The following is a 14683-nucleotide window of genomic DNA, read 5'->3' on the forward strand; positions in this document are numbered from 1 at the left end:
ATTATATAGTAAACATACTAAGATAATAATACTCCTGCCTCACAAAGGGACAGGCAAAGGTTTTAAGAAGTTTTTGAACACCTAAGAAGTTTATACATAAACATTTTTAATTTTTAAAAGTTCTAGTTTTCCAAAAAAATATTGAACTATGAAAAGATGAATCCAAATATGAAATCATAAATCATCTCCACTCATCACCCAATAAAATAGGAGGAAAAGGAATGTTGTACAGTAAAATTCACTGAATTTCAATTGTCATTCAACAATCCAATTTATCAGGTTCAAATCGTTGAATATCACTTTAAATTCCCAGCAATTATCGACTATTTCTTTTTACAATCAGAAAAATCTATTATGAGCATACAGTATAAACATTGTGCTGATCTGAATCGATTTATGGTAATAATAGGAATTGAAAGAATAGAAAATGTCATGGCATTCCAAGTAGTGATGTCTGTGTATTGGAACTGCTGAGTTGATAATGCATACTGAAAAAAAGTCATGAATAGCTCAGACCAGCCTGGCCTGTGTTGAACCTGCATAAACAATTCATAGAATTCTTAGAATTCATAGGAACAGTAGAAAATCAATTTTATGAAAATCGATGTACATGTAACTGGATTTAGAAGATCAATACGATAATGTGCTCTATCACAATTTAATCACAGAAATGTTTAAGTGAAAACGTTGGGTGCAAACCTTCTGCCATGAGGAGACAAATAAATTTATGAAAAGCTTGATAGCTTGAATAGTGATCTGATATTTGTTACACATTTTTAGTCTAAGACATAATATGTCTTAGACTAATTTTTAATGTTTCTTCAATCGGCAGGAAAACTTTGGTTTTTCAAAGTTATCTTACTCCCTTATTTTGGGGTATTTTCAGAAATCAAGATAAATATCCTACCAAATTCCCTACACGAATACAGTGTAAGTTGTATTATAATAGCTACAGTACTTATGTACTGTATAGTACAGTACCTGTTCGTTTTTACCGTATAATTATATGATAATAGAAAGCTTTATTAAAAACAGCCATAACTTCCTTGTTTTCGGATATTTTCGAAAACGGGACTTATGCTGTAAAGAATTTGGGGTCGCTGAATCCAAATCCGAAATCAGAAATCTTCTATCTATATTTTCAAGGAAGTTAGACTTTGAGAAGAAAGTGATGATTCATACTTTGAGCAAACGTCGGCATAGTTGTTAGATCTTGCCTCTGCTTGCCTCGAGGGGAAAAGATGTGGCAAAACGAGGTTCCTGGATAGGAGTCACCATGTGAGAGACACGATTTGACTCAATGTACTTCGACAAAAAAACGTGAACACTGTTCAGTGTTCAAGTTGCACGTCTCCTATCGTGTGAAAGTAGCCTATAAGTAACTGGTCTAATTTCATTCAAAATTTTACCTTCAATCCATTCACCCAATCTGTAATCTTTAATCATAACATTTTCCCCTTTTGAAAATTTCACATTACGTTTTCCTCTTGAAAACTCTCTTTGACTTTCTAGTTTTCTGTCAACATCAATAGAACTATTTGGTCTAATTCTATCTAAACGCATGCATAATTTTCTACCAATATGCAATTCAGCAGGTGTCCTGCCGGTTGTACAATGAGGTGCATTCCTATAATACAAGAGATATCTACTAATAGATTCTTTGATAGGTAAACCTGATTTTAACAAAACTTCAATACTCTTTTTAAAAGTTTTTACAGAATTTTCCGCTGCACCGTTGGTTGCAGGGTGATAAGGAGCCGTTTTCATGTGTACAATACCATTATTTCTCATAAAAATGTCAAATTCTTTTGAAGTAAAAGTAGGGCCGTTATCTGTTACTAATTTATAACAAATACCCCATCTAGCAAAATAGTATCAAAAAGCTTGAATAGTCAATTCAGTAGTAATATTTTTCATTTCAACAATTTCAGGCCACTTAGAATGAGCATCAGTAATTACTAAATACATTTTACTAGCAAAAGGACCTAGAAAATCTGCATGAATACGGTGTCCTGGACCACTAGGCCAGTCCCAATTATGTAAAACTGCTTTAGGAGGATTACTTTTTACACTCAAACATAATTTACAACTTTTACTGATCTCTTCAATATCATGATCTAACTTAGGCCACCACACATAAGATCTTGCCATAGATTTCATTTTTACAACACCTAGATGACTACTATGTAACTCATGTAAAACCTAATTTCTAAGATTGTGTGGTACAACAACTCGATGTCCCCATATAATACAGTTTTTCTCAATATACAGTTCATCTTTCCTAGAAATATACGGTTTCAAAGAATCAACATCTGATGGTATTTGAATCCATCCATTCAAAATCAAATTATACACTTTACATAGAATAGGATATTTTTGCGTTTTCTTACTGACATCAATTTCATTGAATAGAGATACTGTTTCTTCTATTAGATTCAAATATGTAAAATCATCCTGATGGATTTCATCATTGACCTTGAGAGGTAGTCTAGACAATACATCAGCTACACAATTTTTATTTCCATTAATGAATTGGATATCATAATCATAGCATGATAAAAATAAACACCAACGCTGTAATCTACTAGCTGCCATTAAAGGTAGACCTTTCTTACAACCAAAAATAGAAGTTAGAGGTTTACAATCAGTAGCAAGAATAAATTTACGATGATACAAAAATTGATGAAATTTTCTTATACCAAAAATAATAGCTAGAGCTTCTTTATCTACTTGACTATAGCCAGACTCTGCTTTAGATAGCGTTCTTGAAGCGTATCCTAAAGGCTTTTCCTGCCCGTCCGGCATAACATGAGATAGAATACAACCAACTCCATAAGGAGATGCGTCACAAGTCAATTTGATTTCCAAATCTGGATTAAAATGTACTAACACTTTAGTTGAGCACATCAATTCTTTGATTTTATTAAACGAGTTTTCTTGTTCTTTTCCCCAAACCCACTTTACATCATTCTTCAGTAATTTGTACAAAGGATTAAGAACAGTAGAAATATTATGAATAAATTTCGAGTAATAATTGACCATACCTAGGAATGATTTCAGCTGAGTTACTGACCTCGGTACTGGTGCATTTTTATTAGCTTCAACTTTGCTCACAGAAGGATGCAAACCATTTTTATCAATATTATAGCCTAAAAAACTAACACTATCTCGGAAAAACGCACATTTCTCTTGTTTTACAATCAGACCTGCATCATTAAGTCTAGAAATTACCTTATCAAGTCGTGAGAAATGTTCCTTATCATTAATTCCTGTTACAAAAATATCATCAAGAAAGCATACAACTCCATCAATACCTAGAATTAATTATTCCACTTCTCTTTGAAATAAACCTGGAGCAGAATCAACACCATAAGGTAAACGATTATATCTAAACAAACCTTTATGGGTAGAAATTGTCACAATATTTTTAGAATCATCTTCTAATTCAACTTGCTGATAAGCTTGAGATAGATCAATTTTCGAATATTTTTCACCTCCTTTAAGTGCTAAAAATAAGTCATCAATTCGTGGAATAGGATATCTATCAACTTTCAAATGCTTATTAATAGTTACCTTATAATCACCGCAAATTCTCATGGTACCATCAAGTTTCAAAACTGGAACAATAGGAGTCCCCCATTCGCTATTCTCAATTGGTTCTAGACTTTTACAATCAACTAATCTTGACAATTCGTTTTCAATTTTCTCTTTCAAACTAACAGGTACTTGCCTAGGCTTGAAAAATTTCGGAGATGCATCATCCTTTAAATACAACTTAAATTTCGTTTTATTGTAAAGTCCTAGCTTGTCGGAAAAAAACATTAGGATATCTACTCATAAGGATATTCCTACCTTTCATAGCATTATTATCTACATTTGATAATTTAATAGCATTCACAGATTCATTTACATTTAGATTGAAATTAAAATTCAAGTCAGCCATCCATTGTCTACCAATTAACGGTGGGCCTCCCTTTGGAATGACATACAATTCAAGCAATTTTGAAATGGAACCATAGACTACATTAGTTTTTAATATACCTATTGGTTTGATAGGATCACCAACATAACTCTTGAGTGAGATCGAACTGTCTATCATCGATAAGTCTTTGAAATATTTTTCATAATCTTTAAACGAAATAGCAGAAATACTTGAACCTGTATCGATTTCAAATGGAATATCTTCACCTTCAACAGTAAGTATAGTACTCAACGGTTTAATGTAGAAATTATTTTTAGTCACATCCAGGGTTGTTTCATTAAAAAAAAATATAAGAATGGGCCAACTGCCCACCTAGCTCATCATTAATTTGATTCAAGGACTGTTTCTTTACAAATTTATTACCGTTGCTTTTGAATTTAGAATCTGAAGTTTTCGATCTACACATTACTTTCAAGTGTCCTACTCTCCCGCAATTATCACATTTCTTATTTTTATGCTTACATTGTGGTGAATAGTGATTGGACTTACCACAGCAATAGCATACCCCCTTATTTTGTTCCATGTTCTTACTCTCTGCTTGGCTGGACCGATTGAAATTTACTCCTTGATTAGTCTTCTGAAATCTGGAATTCATCTGGAAACTGGGTTGCCGTCTTTCATTTTTGTTGTAGTTCATCATCCGTGAAGTCGAATTACCGCTTAACTCCCCCACATCATGCGTCGCCGTCACCAGGGCCAAGGCCAACTCTACTGCTCTCTGGAAGGTTAGATCCGCTTCGCCTAGTAAACGCTTCTTGATATGTTCTTCCTTCAATCCCCATACAATCTGGTCTCTTTGATGTTCATCTAATTTATCACCGAAATCACAATTTTCTCAAATTCGCGATAAACGATGCAATACTTTCGTTAGACAGCTGCTTTCTCTCCTTGAATTTATAGCGTTCTGTTATCGTCAATGGTTTAGGTTGCAGGTAGTCACACATTAACTTCTGAAGAGTGTTCAAGGGTTTTGTTGCTGGCTTGTCCGGGGTACATAAGTCACAGAGCAAGGAATAACCTTCCAACCCAATCATCGTAAGAATTATAGCTACCTTTTTAGTTTCAGTTACATCATTAGCTACAAAAAATTGGTCAAGTCGATCACACCACTGGTCCCAATTGTCTTGAAGTCGAAACTCACTGATACTCCCAATTGTTCCCCTAACAATTGAAGTAGAAGCCTGTCCATCTGATGCCATCTTGTTCGATTAGGTCATTACTTGTACCCCTGTTCAGTTCGAATTTCACTTTCGTTTTACAATAATCACATCAAAGTTCCGTTGTTTTTCCAGTTCCATTTTTCTTCATTATCCATTTATCCGTCGTCGCCAATTTTAATGTTTTGGGTGGGTGCACGCAAATTGACCAACATTTTAGAATTCACATAATTCCATTTATTGAACATTTCATTAAGCAGCAAGAAGAGAACAGACCAAGCACACAGGCAAGGCAACATACCAATTCACAACTGTTGGTCGCACTGCCGCCAACATAACTAATAGAGAAATAATAAATTGTAAATGTATAAAATAATAAAGTAATTCAAAATTGAAATAATTGTTGTTATTAATATTTATTACAGTTATCATATAGGCAGGCACGGCCCTAGGGACTCTGCCGCCCTGGGCGAAATCGACAAACGCCGCCCCCCCACCACCAGGTACGGTATCCCGTCTATTTATTTACTTGAGAATTTGCCCGAAGGTTATCAGCTGTTCAAGTTTAAAATGACATTTAAACAGATATTTGACAAATATAAATATTGGGGAATAAGTACAGGCAACGAATGCTCAAGTAAAGGTGTAGAGGGTAAATTTTGGAACACAATTTTCAACTCCACAGCTCTTATAAGGATAGTAAGATGATTAACATATCAAAAGTCCTCATCTCTATCCCATGTGCTAAAGGGGTGGGGGTGGTTTGAAAGTACCATTTTTTCATTTTTTGCATATATCTCGGAAACTATGCATCCTATGAACATTTGCACTCTGTACAAAATTGAAGATCACAAAATTACCAACAGTTTTGTCCTCTACATTTTTTCCATATCTCTCATAGTTTCTGAGATATCCGCTCGCTCTTGAAGGTGAGAAGTGTTTTTTCAAAAAATGTCTCACCTTCAAGAGCGAGCGGATATCTCAGAAACTATAAGAGATATGGAAAAAATGTAGAGGACAAAACTTGTTGGTAATTTTGTGAGCTTCAATTTTGTACGGAGTACAAATGTTCATAAGATGCATACTTTTCGAGATATATGCGAAAATTAAAAATATATACTTTTAAACCACCCCCACCTCTTTAGCACATGGGATAGGGATGAGGACATTTGATATGTTAATCCTCTTACTATCCTTGTAAGAGATGAGGAGTTGAAAATAGTGTTCCAAACTTTTCCCCCTATAATCTTTCGTTGACTGGACTAGAACAGTAACACAAAATATCTTATTAAACTATTTTTATGTTCGGAACAGATACAATACACAATAAGAAAACATTATTAAGACGGTAGTTTCAAATCAAGAGACTTCAAGAGAGTATTAGGCCTATTTAACTTGCTAAGTAATTAAAACTACGATATTGCTACAACACGAGTTTGTTCAACACATCTGTTTAATTAAGTAAAACTCGTCTGACCTTTGCATAGAAAAATTCCTTCTCTAGTTCTTCAAGATCTAGGGACTGAGCTATTTTATTTTCGCTAGACCACTCAGACATTCCTGGGACATTGTTGATCTTAGATATATTAGATTGAGTTTGGAAAAGCTTCTTATAGAATTTTACTATTCACATTGAATATTATAAATTTATTATTTATTTGTATTTAAAAAATTTCCTTTCCTTAAAATTTGCTGCCCCAATAATCTGCCGCCCTGAGCGGCCGCCCGGTCCGCCCACCCCTGCGGCCGGGCCTGCATATAGGTAAGAAATCACCTTACTATACTTTCAACGAAGGCTGTTTCAACGACCCCCACTCCACCCCATCTTACTATGAATACAACTGCATTGATCTGCATTCGTTCGTTCAGTTTGATAGTGTCAACGGTGCACTAAACATGATTCTTCTAAGGTGTTTAATGTGCCTATGCTCTGTGGTAATAGAATCAAGCCTACCAATGAGTGGTTTGGTTTGTGGCTTTTATCAGAAAACTTGTGTAACGACAACCTTGTGACAGACATTGGAAATATTGATTACACTGCTGGGGAAGAACTGTTTGTGCAGGATGACTCAAATCTTGTGCCTATTACAGAACCTTTTTGTGACAATATAATGCTTGTGAAAATCTGTGCTTTAGATGATTGTGAGGCAATGGATGGATAAGAGACGTTTTGTTCTAAAAAAGGATATATCGCTGACCCAGTTCAACAGTGCTACAACTCAAAAATCCAAGTTTTGAGAAAAAGGCAATTTAATGTTTCAAATTATTACTGTGAATTATGTATTGCTTCTGGAGGGTTGATTTCTTCCAAGTAGAAGTATAATGTTCATAATTACCACTCGGTAATCTTACAACATTAATTTTATAAAAAGAAAGCTATACTTTTTATATTATGATAATAACTGTCAGCAGTTGGAAATCATAACATAGAATTAATATTCCCTTTCATTTCGTCTTACTATGATGTCCTCCTGAGAATATTCGAATAACCTATATTGTATTATATTATAACACGATACTTCTACCCAACTCAGATTCAATAAATAAGTTTCAATTTATTATACTAAGTTACCAGTTAAACTCCTGTGTAAGTAATCGCCTATAACGCCAGGCTTCTCTACAGTAGGAGGCCAACCCTACCCAATCTCTTCCATTCATAAAAGAAACGAAATCATCCCTTGATAGCTCCCCAATTCCAAACTATTTTCTTCTCCATTCTCTTAAACAAGGACATCGAGCTATGAAATGATAAATATCCTCAATTTCTTTCAGATTACACATGGAGCAAACATAATTTCCATCAGCAACCTATGGCTTGTAGTTTAAATGGATCAGTTCACCCCTTGCTTTAAGTATCCACCTCATGACCCACGTTTCATAATTATATTTTTGTCACCCAGTTCCAAATTGAGAGTTTTGTACCATGTGTGGAAACGCCCATCTTGAGCATCCCGCAAAAAAATTTCCCTATGCATCTTGTTCAAACCTGTGATTATTATTTTAAATGAGTCATCCCAATTAACTTCGTACTCATAATTTATACCAATTTGATTACTTAATTTCTTCCACTCTTTGAACCAGAAACATTTCTTTTGAATAACTTGTTGAGCCAGGAATTTAGGGAGCCTTTCATCTTTCATTTTCATAACTCTTAGAATATAATTGTAATAGAGTCTAAGGCAATATTCGAATAGAGGTGTTAGTTGAGTTTCAATAAACAACATATAATTCGGTGTTTTTATTGGAAGTGCAAAAATCTTCTTGATGAAAAGGCGCTGAACTTTTCTACACTATCATATTGTCTAAAACCCCACACCTGTGCTCCGAAACACAAGATCGTCCTTGCACAAGCTTTGAACAACTTACATTTGGCTGAAAAATCTACACTACTACTATTTAAAAAACCTTTCCATGCCACATTCAATGCTATTTTGTCTTGTCTAATTTATCACTCACTTGAGCTTCAAAATTCAAGGTTGGAGTTAAAACTACCCCCAGATATTTATACCTGTTGACACACTCTATCTGCTCATTTTTATATGTCAATTTCTCGCTCCTAGCCATTTTTCCCCCGTTCCTAAAAACCATTACTTTTGACTTATCTAAATTAACTCTTAAATTCCACCTTTCACAGTAACGCTCTAAATTGTTTATCATGTACTGGAGTCCCACTGGCGAGTCCGAAATCAAAGCTATGTCATCGGCATACAATAAAACCCTAATCCTCTTACCACCTATTATTAATCCTCCCCCTAATTCATTATGTAAGTCATTCATAAATAGGGAAAAAAGCAACGGGCTCAACAAACAACCTTGCCTCAAGCCTGACTTCGTTTCAAAACGTTGGGAGAGACCCCCATTGGCAGTACACCATACACTAGAAGTTGTGCCTTCATTCAATGCCCTCAAAATATTCAATGTCCTTGTTGAGAGACCTAAGAGACTAATGATGGATGTTAGGGCGAATATATTATCAATGGTCGAGTACCCCTTACGAAAGCCAGCCTGAAACTCGTTCAAGATTTTATCTTCCTCCACCCAGCCAGCAGTTGAGTCTATTAAGAATTAACCTTGCAAATATTTTGAAAAATGTTGATAAAAAACTAATGCCTCTGAAATTAGCTACTACATCGCACTCACCCTTCTTGAAAAGGGGAAAAATTATTGACGACTTAAAGCTATGTGGGACTCTACCTGATGTAAATATAGAATTGTAGACATTCAGCAATTTGTTTAGAAAGTTATCAGGTGCATTTTTATAATACTCGAATGGGATCTGATCTTCACCAGGCGCTTTATTATTTTTTACTAATTTTAAAACTCTACTCAGCTCTTCCCTACTAAAATCTCTATCTAATCTGTTGTCAACTATGTAAGGTTCAGCATAGAAATGAGGTAAAGCTAACATTTCGGGATTGTTATTGAAGAGGTGTTGGAAATAGTTTACCCAGTCTTGAGGAGTTATGGCGTTATTTACAATATTATTCCTTAAATTTATTCAGAGCTTGCCAAAAGAAATTGAATTTATTAGTGTCTTCTCATAGCTTTTACGTTTCTCGTAACATATTTTTTTAAATTTATTTCTCTCATATAAGTACAATTTTCTAGTGCAATCATTATTGATACGGCGATACAAATTCAAAAGAGATAAAACCTTGCTTCTGGCTTTCCAACACTCATTATCAAACCAAGCTTGCTTTCGTTCAAAACTAATTGAACTTTGACCGTTTCCTAGAGCAAGACCCACTTCTCGAATACATTCTGTGAGAGTTTGGCTTGCCTGATCGACATCATCACTTAATACTACATTATTAACTCTACTAGCTATCTTATCTTTATATTTTTCTCCGATAACTTTATTCCAAGCCAATTTCGGCAGTAACGGTAAACATTGATACTTATCAACTGTTTTCTTACCTACATTCAATACAACTTCGATAGGCAAATGGTCAGAAAAAGCCTGAGGAACTACTTTAAAATTAGCTACATAATTTAAATAATCTAAATTAATAGCTGCAATATCATTTACAGAATTGCCCATTGCTCCAACAAACGTCATTTCTCCTTCTAGATCGCCCTCCATCCTTCCATTTAATATAATAAATCCCAATTCTGTACACATATCTAAGTATCTACGCCCCCTACTGTTAACTATAGTATCTTTTGAATTTCTTCCACTACTTAACCCACTATACACAGTCCGACCTACATAACTAGACATCTTCTGTTCTTTACCGATTCGAACGTTTTTATCTCCTATCACTAGAAATCCCTCATCTGAGTTTTGCAGCAATAAATTGTTCATCTCTTGAAAATCTCTTTCCCAGTTATTACAGTTGATATATACAGGCAATACATTTAGGAAAACAGAATTATCTAATTTTATTACAATTGCTTTCATATTATCAATATTTTTAAAATTCAACATATCTCTGAAATCTGAGGTTTTATTAATACCTAGTAACATACCCCCACTAGCACGACCATACTGAGAGCTTTTTTGCGCATAACACCAGATCAGTTTAAAATCATTTAGATAATCACCTATACACTCTGCATCCTCCTCTATAATATGAGTTTCAGAAATAAAAATAATATCATAGTTTCTTAAAAAATCTCTAAAACCAAAATTTCTCACCTTCCCTTTTAGGCCACACACATTATAGTAGAGTAACTTTAGGCGATCATCTCTCTCTCTCTCTCTCTCACGGTCGATGACTGTTCGTTCACTTCGTGAATAATCTGTCGAGTAGTGGGAATTCCCTAGTTGACAGCTTCCTCCATGAGACTCGATAGATAACTGCTCAAATCAACATGTAGCATTGCTTTCAGCTTCTCCATGCCGTCCTCCTTACCGGCCATCAACCTCATATCCGATGACCAATAGAAGTGAATTCCCTGAATTTTTAAGAAGTCAAAGCCAAGGTGTATATCAACGTCCGGGACTAACTTGGATAGTTCTTTTTTCAATGCCAAAAGTTTTCCTCTTTTGAACCTCACTTCACGAGCGTAGTCTCGGTGGACGACCATATTAGTGTTCTTTAATTTCTTCACATTATCAAAAATTTTATTAATGTCTTCATCTTTTGGGAGGTGCGCAATTACAGTTTTATTGTCTTTCCCCAGAAAATGAGCACGATTCACTAATATCTCATCACGTATTCCCAATACCTCAGAACAAAGTTTTTTAAGTCTAGCTAAATTTTCACAATTTTCCATCCCAATATCAACCAACCAGGAAAATAAACTTTTCTTGAGGCTGTGTCTATTGAATTCTGCCCTAATGTAACTTGGTATTGAATTGTAAATTTTTGGTCCCAAATATATGTAGTTTCTTTGCCCAAATGTAGTGTTCATCCTTGGTACTATTGAATGCATGTTTCTCTGCCTTGTTTGATGGTTATGATCTGCCAGTCTTATGTGTTCGTTGTTTCTCCTCATTCGCGTGATGATAGCCTGGATGTAGAGTTGTCTTACACTCAGTACTTTACTGTCCTTGAGAAGAATGTTCGTGGGGAATTGATTCTCCTTGATGTCTATTATTTTTAGTATTCGTTTTTGAAGTTTATAGAGAGGTTCAACATGTATAAAATTCGTAGCTCCCCAGATAATTATGACGTATCTTAAAATTGATTGCACTAAAGAAAAATAAACAGTTTTTAATGTCTCATAGTTCAGGATTTTACGGAGTTGATAGAAATTGTAGAGAAGCTTCCTGATCCGGGTAATTGATAGATTAATGTGCTTGTCCCATTTGAATTTGTTGTCCACTATTGTCCCTAAATATTTTATTTCATTGACTTGTTGAATTGAAGGGCAATCACACGGGTTGTTGGTGCTTCCACAGTGATGCAGGATTATTGAAGAATCCGGTGGTCTCGTCCGTTCCGTCAGAGAAAAGGCTAAAAATTTCGTTTATGTAGCATTTACTGTAAGCAAATTTTCTCTTAACCATTTATCGACTTTCATCAATTCTTCCTGTGCCAGATTAAAAACTTCCTCCCAGGTGTTTCCTTCAAATAGTATACACGTATCATCAGCAAAAGCTATTACTCTTCCTCTTATCTTAATTGAACATAGCTCATTTACATATGCCAAATACAGAATTGGCCCAAGAACTGTTCCTTGGGGAATCCCAAACTTCATCGTTTCTTCTGAACTGAGATGTTCTTCAACTTTGACTTTTTGACGCCGGTCACAGAGGTATGATCTAAACCATGCTAAAGGAACTCCTCTAATTCCCATGGCTTCTAATTTCAGCAGCAAACTGTGATTAACAGTGTCAAAAGCTTTTGCTAGGTCCAGGAACACTGCTGCACATTTTTTGTTATTTTCTAGCTTATCTGTGACAAAATTTGACAATTCTAAAACCGCATCTTCTGTACTCCTCCCCTCACGAAAGCCAAATTGATTCCTAGATAGTAAGTTGTTTTTTCAAAGACGTTTCTTTACCAGTTTTTCCAAAATCTTAGAAATATTGCTTATAAGTGAAATAGGCCTGTAATTGGTGGCATTTGTTTTGTCGCCTCCTTTATGTAATGGTCTAACACATGTCTCTTTAATAGCTTTTGGAGAAATTCCTTTTGACAGACTTAAATTAAATATGTGAATTAATGGTTTCACAATTACATTTTTCATCAACTTCAATGTTCTATTATTGATTCCATCAAGTCCTGAAGCACTGTCATTTCGTAAACTACTGATAGCTTCAAGAAGCTCATCTTCAGTTACTGGGTGAAAGTAGATGGAGTGTAGAGTTCTTGTAACAGGTTTATATTAGGATATGATTTGGTCTAGTGGTTTTCTCAAGGAATCTATTATTGTCTCCGCCATTTCTTCACCTACATTTGTGAAAAAGTTATTCATGTGGTTGAGCACAGTTTCTGGATCATCTATTTTAATAGCATTCAATTTCATTTTTGTTTTTGATTTAGAGTCAGTAGCATCTTTGATTACTTTCCACATTTTTTTATTATCCTTTCCAGCTTCATACAATTTCTCTCTATAGTATTGGTCCTTTGTTTCATGAATTAAAGCTGTGAGTGTATTCCTATACCGACGATAGAAGTTGGTTAAGTTAATGTTGTTTGGGTCTTCCTTTCTTCTTTTGTTGAGAAGATTTCTGGTTCTTATTGCTGCTACTATACCTCTGGTGATCCATGGTTTGATGGGTTTGTACTTCTTCTGCCGCCGATGCTGCTTGATATTATTTTGTATATGTTGTCACAGAGTTGATAAGAAGGTGTCATAAGATGTATCTGGATTATCATCTTCTAAAACATGAATCCACTCCTCATTCAGTAGTTCATTCTTCAAGCTATTAATGTCTATTTTCTCGTTTATTTCATGTGTTCCAGTTTCATTTGCACTATTTCTCGAAATATGTTGCACTCCTAGAATTGTGGTGAAGTGGTCAGTTATTGTAATGATTGGAAAAATATTATCTCTGGAGTTGGTAGCAATGTGATCTATGCAAGAAGCAGTTTCTGTTGTAGTTCTGGTTGCTTGCTTAATGCAGAGTCTGAGCCCATGCTTGCTTAGAAGATTGCAGTAGTCATTCAATTGATGATGTGGACGAATTTGAAGGGTGTTAATATTCATGTCTCCTGCACATATGACTTGTTGCCCTCTTAATTCATTCAGGATCGATTCTAAGTCACTCAGGAAATCTGAAATATCATTGAAGGACGGTGATCTGTATATTGCAAGGATGTTCCACTTTTTGTCTGCTGCATCCAACCGAATATGTAGGACATTTGCCTGGTTAATCCGTAGCTCAACACATTGTACATTTATACTTTCTTTAACATAAACAACTACACCATCATTTTGTAATGGGTTGTTTATGGTGGAAAATACATCATATCCTCGAATGGACTGGAGTACAAATTCAGTCCTAATCCAGCATTCGGTTAGAATAATAACATCAAAAGAAAAATTAATGTCGCACAATTGAATCATCAGCTCATCAAAATTTCTTCTGATACTCCTTATATTGAGAAAGAAGATGCTAAAATCACAAGAACTCAATGCTGCACAAAGTTGTTGACTGTTGTTGATCACTTCATCATTTATTTCTTCAAAATAATCAAGATCCTCGAAGCTGAGCAAATTTGATAAGTTGTTGTTACTCATTATTTAAACTCTCATTAATCCTTTCCATGTTTCTTTCATTCCAGCTTAAGAGAAACTCTCCACTAACATCCTTCAGTTTTCGAATTAGGGTCAGCACTAAATCTTCTTGCCCTGTTGTGATATATCTGAAGGTTTGTGTGTGTCTGCTCATTGCTACTATTACATGTTGTATGCTGTTATATATTCCAAGTTGTTTTTTATTGTTCCTTATCAGAACTACATTCTTGTGAGTTAAACCCTGTGCTTCATGAATTGTATGGACTTTAATTGAAGGGTGAAGTTTTGATTGCAGCTCTTCTAGCACTGTTTTCTTCTCTAGCTGAGTGAATGTAAGAATCAGAGTGTTGGGTTCAAGTGGTCCAAGTTCTCCATTTGTTATTGGAGGTCTGACGGATAACAGGACCTCATT

This window comes from Nilaparvata lugens, chromosome X, assembly GCF_014356525.2.
Source record: "Nilaparvata lugens isolate BPH chromosome X, ASM1435652v1, whole genome shotgun sequence".
Taxonomy (NCBI): Eukaryota; Metazoa; Arthropoda; class Insecta; order Hemiptera; family Delphacidae; genus Nilaparvata; species Nilaparvata lugens.